General features: G+C 30.6%; 1 protein-coding gene across 9 annotated transcripts in view; it reads right to left on the bottom strand.

Moving 5' to 3' along the window:
• The window catches only part of LOC108740591, a 140,863-nt gene that overhangs the window by 42,785 nt on the left and 92,078 nt on the right, over window positions 1–6,000 (bottom strand). Inside the window, exon 1 of one of the 9 annotated variants that reach the window (XM_025975663.1) lies at window positions 246–786. The exons of the other annotated variants lie outside the window; for them this stretch is intronic. The gene's annotated coding sequence lies outside the window, so the exon portion shown is untranslated. Of the gene's footprint in view, window positions 1–245; window positions 787–6,000 lie in introns of those variants that run through there. 9 annotated transcript variants of the gene reach the window in all.

Genomic DNA, 6,000 nt, shown 5'->3' with positions numbered 1-6,000 from the left:
CTAACCTAACCTAACCTAACCTAACCAAACCTAACCAGGTCAAACTTGCGCCATGCCACCTTTTCGTACTTTCCCTTCCTTAATAAACCAATCTAACATGATAAAACATAATACAATCCAACCCAAGTCAATCCAGCGCAATCTAGGCTAACCTAACCTAACCTATACATACTGATAAAAATGTCAATGCGTCCTTCCCCACCTTAAAAGTATTTTATTAAAAAGTATTTTATTAAAACACTTACTCACTAATCAAAATCATGATATCTTCTTACCTAAACCTAACCTAACCTGGTCTAATCTCTTGTGCATAGCACCTAACCCTTGTTGCAAAGCACTTCACACACACCAATCAGAGGGAAGCCCTATCTCGGCTAAGCATTTTTTGTTTCATTACTTACAATATGATATGCAAACTGCGGTCTCACTAATTCTATCCTACGATTATTTATCGTATGAAAAACATTCACATAAAGACGACGAAAAGAGTAAAAGAGTCCCGTTCGCATTAACAAAATTGGTAGTTATTGACAATGCTGAACGGTCAGTGAACGTTAATAACAATTAAAAGAAGGAGAGGAAATGGATTATTCATTGAGTTGACCTAAATGAATTCTTAAAACATCTAGTTCTACTGTTCAACCCTAAAAGTGGTATCCAGAGGTAATAAAAAATTTTTTCTTCATTGTTAACGGATAATGTGGAATTTTGTCGTTCTGTATTTCTTCTTTATTTCTTTTTCGTGTATGTGTTCGTACATCATTCATTTAATTGCGATTAAACAAAAGTTTCTTAATTAATTAAAGAAAAAAAAAACAGAAACTAAAATTTTTATAGAATATAACAGAGATAAGTGCCGAGCTTGCAGGAGGTGACAGAGCGCTGTAAAACATGAAAATTAAGTATGTGTTTGTATGTCCGAAAGTTCACCGTTTTCGAGATTTACAGGTAAATTCAATTCCGACCCTGGTAAAGAATTACGGCCCGCAACGCTGCACTCAATCAGCTGGTGATTACCAGGATTGGTGTAACATTTATTTTGTATTTTTTGTTCATATATAATTTATTTGTTAGATTAAATGTGGTTCAGGGTGTTTATGTTAACAGCCAACCCCCAGTAGGCGTTTATTCTTTTAACGTTTAGACTTTGTATTAAAAAATTGATGTTCACTTCAAGAAAGTAATTCAGCAATAAAATATCAACCATTAGTGTAGGTCGGTCACGTCTGTTACTGTACAATAGTTATTCTTACAATGTGACATGATATGCATTTATATCGCCGCTGTAGGGACGAAATCGTAGATTTCAAAGAAGACAACTCCGAAATAGTACACGCGAAATAGCAGCGAACGTTAGGTCCTTTTATGTGACAGTGTGGCAAATTTTAAACGAACAGATGCTGCATCCTTATCAATTGCAGCGAGTGCAAGCCCTGCTTGAAACTGATATTCAACCGCAAGTGGATTTGTGTCGGTGGTTTCGAAAGAAAAGTGCTGCATAGCCTAATTTTTTCCATATGGTGTTATTTTCGGGCAAATTTGCTTTACGCAGGACGGAATTTTGAATTTTTACAATAATCACTATTGGTGTGACGCAAATTCTCATGTGCTGAGAAATTTTTGGTTAGTTTGCTTACAACCACCTGCAAAAACATAACGCGCCTTGGCAATACCTTAATGGTGGTGTGGAAATTTGCCTTAATAAAATTACAATTATCCAGATGATGCTTATTTACTAACTTACATTTTTTTATTTTGTGTTCGTACAATTACATAGTGCGGTCTGTAATGTACTTTTTTAATTTATTTAGTCTATACATTATGTATATATAGTTTATATTTGTCTTAGACGTTCGATAACCGACAAGGTTTACATTCTCCATCCATGCAGCTGCAGTTTCTATCGCATAATGCTATTCGGTACACCTTATGTTGCGAACTCACGCACAGGACTGGCTTCGGATTGTAAATTCTCGTGAATTTCTTAAAAAAAAATGCCCTTAAAGACGCTACTGATTATTTATTACATGTAGTTTACACCCTCCATAGCTCGGCACTTATTTTTGATGACTAGAATTGGTCACTTACTTAAATTATAAGCAACATTGTGCACTGCTGGTAAAAAAAATCCTACTCGTTTAGGTAAATTATTTAAAAAATATTAATTAACTAGTGGTTTTCCAATTTTTGTTGTGCGTATTTCAAATTAATTCCGCGTAAATAGACGTGTAACCACAACGTTCGTTTACATAAATAATGTGTGTACCAGCTCATTCACTTACGGTCAAATAAAGTAATAGGTACAGACGTTTCGTGATCATGTGGAAAGCCTTGACTTGTGAGGTCAATATGCAAAATGCAAACTACCTGTTGATTCTTCATAATCAAGGTTAACTCATCTTACGCCAGTTTTCAAACGAAATCTACCAACGTAAATAATATTAAATTGGATTAATAAGATTTGCATTTAATAAATAATTAAACTTATTTACAAATGGGCATATGTAAACTTCATTTTTATTTTAATAAGGAACCTACTTATACAGAACTTTAAGTAAATATGTATTTTCATTTTAATTCTGTTGTTTTAGTTTCTTCGTTATTCTTAATTATCTTTGGGAAATATCACTTCTGTACTCTATACTATTACTGTTTTTATTTAAATTTTCTCACTATTGTTGTCTTTAATCTTTAAATACACTTGACCGATTTAAATGAAACCTTTATTAATGTTTTTCTTTATTAGGATGTTCCTAACGGTTAGCTAACTTTTCAAGGCTGTTGTAATTATAATTAAAAACAACCTCAATTATCTATATAATGTAATATTTCAATACTTTATTGTATCTTAAAAGTACACTAGGTTATGGACCATATTTTTCGGTTAGATTATAATGAAAAAGGATATTCTAATTGATATATATGTTTATATATATATATATATGTATAGGTTATGCTAGAAAAGGTTTCTTGAATTCGAATTCGGTTCCAGGAAAACCCTAACGGATTGAAATTTCGATATATCTTAATCATAAAACTAAACAAGTCAAATTAGCTTCACTTATATTTTTATGATTAATATAAGCAATTTTGAGACAAGATTCTAATTCCAAAGTATCTTTTCATTCAAAAATGACTACTTTCTTAATTGGTTTAAATTGCATTAAATTGCATTTTTTTAACTTCAAAGTTAGGATATATTGAACCCTGCTGATTCGATATTGAAAATCAGCGTCGCGAATTGACATCTCTAATCTTAATTTCCAGATTTATGTTGATCTGAGTGATTACTAGTAATTTTCACAGTATTCAAAAAATAGATTCTGATTGATTTCCTATTTTGTACAAATTCTATTGTTGTATTATGAACAAAAGACGTATTCGTTAATAACAATCTTTTGAAGTCTCTTCAACTAAACTTATCTCTGATCATATTAACAAAAAAAATTAATTTAAAGACTTTTACTCAAGGTCAGTTCCAAACATAATTAATATTTTGCAAACTAACAGGCTCTAATGATGATTAACTGGTCAAGTTAATAACACATGTGTTAACCGCAGTCATAAAATATGATAGCACTGTTTCAGAAATAGCAATGATAAAACGATTTTATTTTAACCTCCACAACTAATCTAAACTCGGAGTTCTATCAAGATGTGACCAACAATTAATTTATTGGAAAATTGGTATGTTTTTTTCTCGACTGAAGGAATCCAATACAAATCAACAAAAAATATGCTAACTTTTGAATGACCATAAAGTTCACGAGCACTTCATGTTACCTAATACTTAAATATTTGTAATCGATAAATATCAACATACAACAGTATCTGAGGAATCTTGACTAATACGAGAGACTGCATTAAAATTTGCATAAAATATTATGAAGTTTAGTTGTAAAAAGTCCCTCACTAACCGAAAATGCGAAATTCGCCCGTACAATTACCAAAAATAATTTAGATTAATTACAATATATAATTTACAATGAACTATGAGTAAAATATTTCACCAAAATACAACAGTACAGTTCCAAAATCAAAAACAAATAAACTGAGTATAAAACCTAGTTAAAAGTACAGTTAAATTCAATTCCGGCCCTGGTAAAGAAAAACGGCCCGCAACGCTGTACTCAATCAGCTGGTAATTACCAGCATCAGTGTAGCATTTATTTTGTATCTTTTTGCTCATGTATTGTTTATTTGTTAGATTAAGTATGATTCAGGGTTTTCTCAGAAATACAACATCAATCGTTAATGTAGATCAGTCACGTCAGTTACTGTAGAATAGTTGTTGTTACAATAACATGATACATATTTATACATATTTACGGATTTGAACCATATCGCTGTTGTAGGTACAAAATCCTCAATTTTAAGTAAAACAATTGTAAGTGGATTTAAGTCTCTCAGTAAACGAAAATGCCAAATTCGCCCTTACAATTACCAAAAACTATTTGAACTAATTAAAATAAATAATTTACAATGAACTAGAAGTAAAATATTGCACCAAAATACAACATTACAGTTCCAAGTTCTATGACAAATAATGACTATAAAATAAATGCTTTTATGAAAACATTTTTCACTTGAGTATGTAATACCTATATGAAAATCTTTTCTAATTCTCTAAATGTAAATAAAAATTGATGCCAGTCATTTTAACATGCAAACAGTCTATTTCTGAATGATAGCATAAAGTTGAAAGAAACATCCTTTTAAGTAAAATTATCTTTACATAATTGGATATTATCCTTTCCTTGGTTATTAATCAATACGTTTATACTGTTTGGTACCCTTAGTCTGTCACATATTTGTACAGTCAAATATTTTATACTCAAATTATTTTCTGTGAAACTAAAAAACTTTCAAAAAGAATCCATTGATTTCATCGATACCATTACTGTTTTATTATTTCTTATTTCTATGTATTTGTGTTTATGTTTATTGTTTAATTACTTGAGTATTACGTATACTTAATACTACTCCAATATTTTTTAGTAAAATATTTGACATATTTTTTACAATGAGATGATTTCATTTCTCCTTGGTATAGATTTGCACCTTTAATTAGTTTTTTTAACATACTTTGTAAGAAACAATTGCTAAACTTATTTGAAAGCAATCCAAAGTAATGCAGGAGATTGAATGATTCAAATGAATTAGAATTGCAAATTTTTAAAGAATTGATAAACATTTTCTTATTTGACAACATAATTGCGTTAGATATTTAAAGTAGTAGAAACTAAAAAAGTGCTTTTAGGTAGAGCGAAGAACTGAAAATGGGACTAACCTGACCTAACCTAATTTAATCTAACATAGTAAAAAAGTTTTGAAGTGATTTTTGTCTTTTTTTTTGAGAATAGAAAATTTGATAACAAACAAAAATCTTTCCAAATATTTGATTTGCCTGTATGAAGTGCTGTATAGCAAGGGTCAAAGAGTAAGTACCAAGTTAGATAATGGTTTGAGTTGTTTCCTTGATTGACATGCATAAAGTGCTATGCGTCTATAATGAACTTAGGTTGGATTATTGACAAATTTTCCTGATAGGCATATGTACGTAATCTGCTATGCACCAGGAGTAACTTCCATGCACCAAGGGTTTTGATTCAGTCGTAGTATGGGGGATCATCATGATTAAAACATATCTACCCTAGCGTTATCCTTTAGACAAATAATACATTCCCTTTTGAGAGTACAGCTAAACGAAATTAAATAAATGTATATATTCTAAAATAGCACTATTCTAATATAAAGCATCTAGCCATAAAGCGGAAAAACGTATTTTGTAGTTTGGCTTTGAACGCTACACATAAAATATATCCACGAATGTTGCTGAAGGATTGCAAATGAAGAGTACGACACTACCGCTTTATTTTAGTAAAGAACAATTGAAAAACTCGCTATAAAAACCGATCATCACCAATTTGAGAGGAAAAGCACATTTTGAATGCATTTAACTCTACAAAATATTCCACAAGTTTTTGTACAAGACTCACA

This window comes from Agrilus planipennis, unplaced genomic scaffold (assembly GCF_000699045.2).
Source record: "Agrilus planipennis isolate EAB-ADULT unplaced genomic scaffold, Apla_2.0 scaffold250, whole genome shotgun sequence".
Classification (NCBI taxonomy): Eukaryota; Metazoa; Arthropoda; class Insecta; order Coleoptera; family Buprestidae; genus Agrilus; species Agrilus planipennis.
This window is presented reverse-complemented; position numbering and strand designations above follow the sequence as displayed.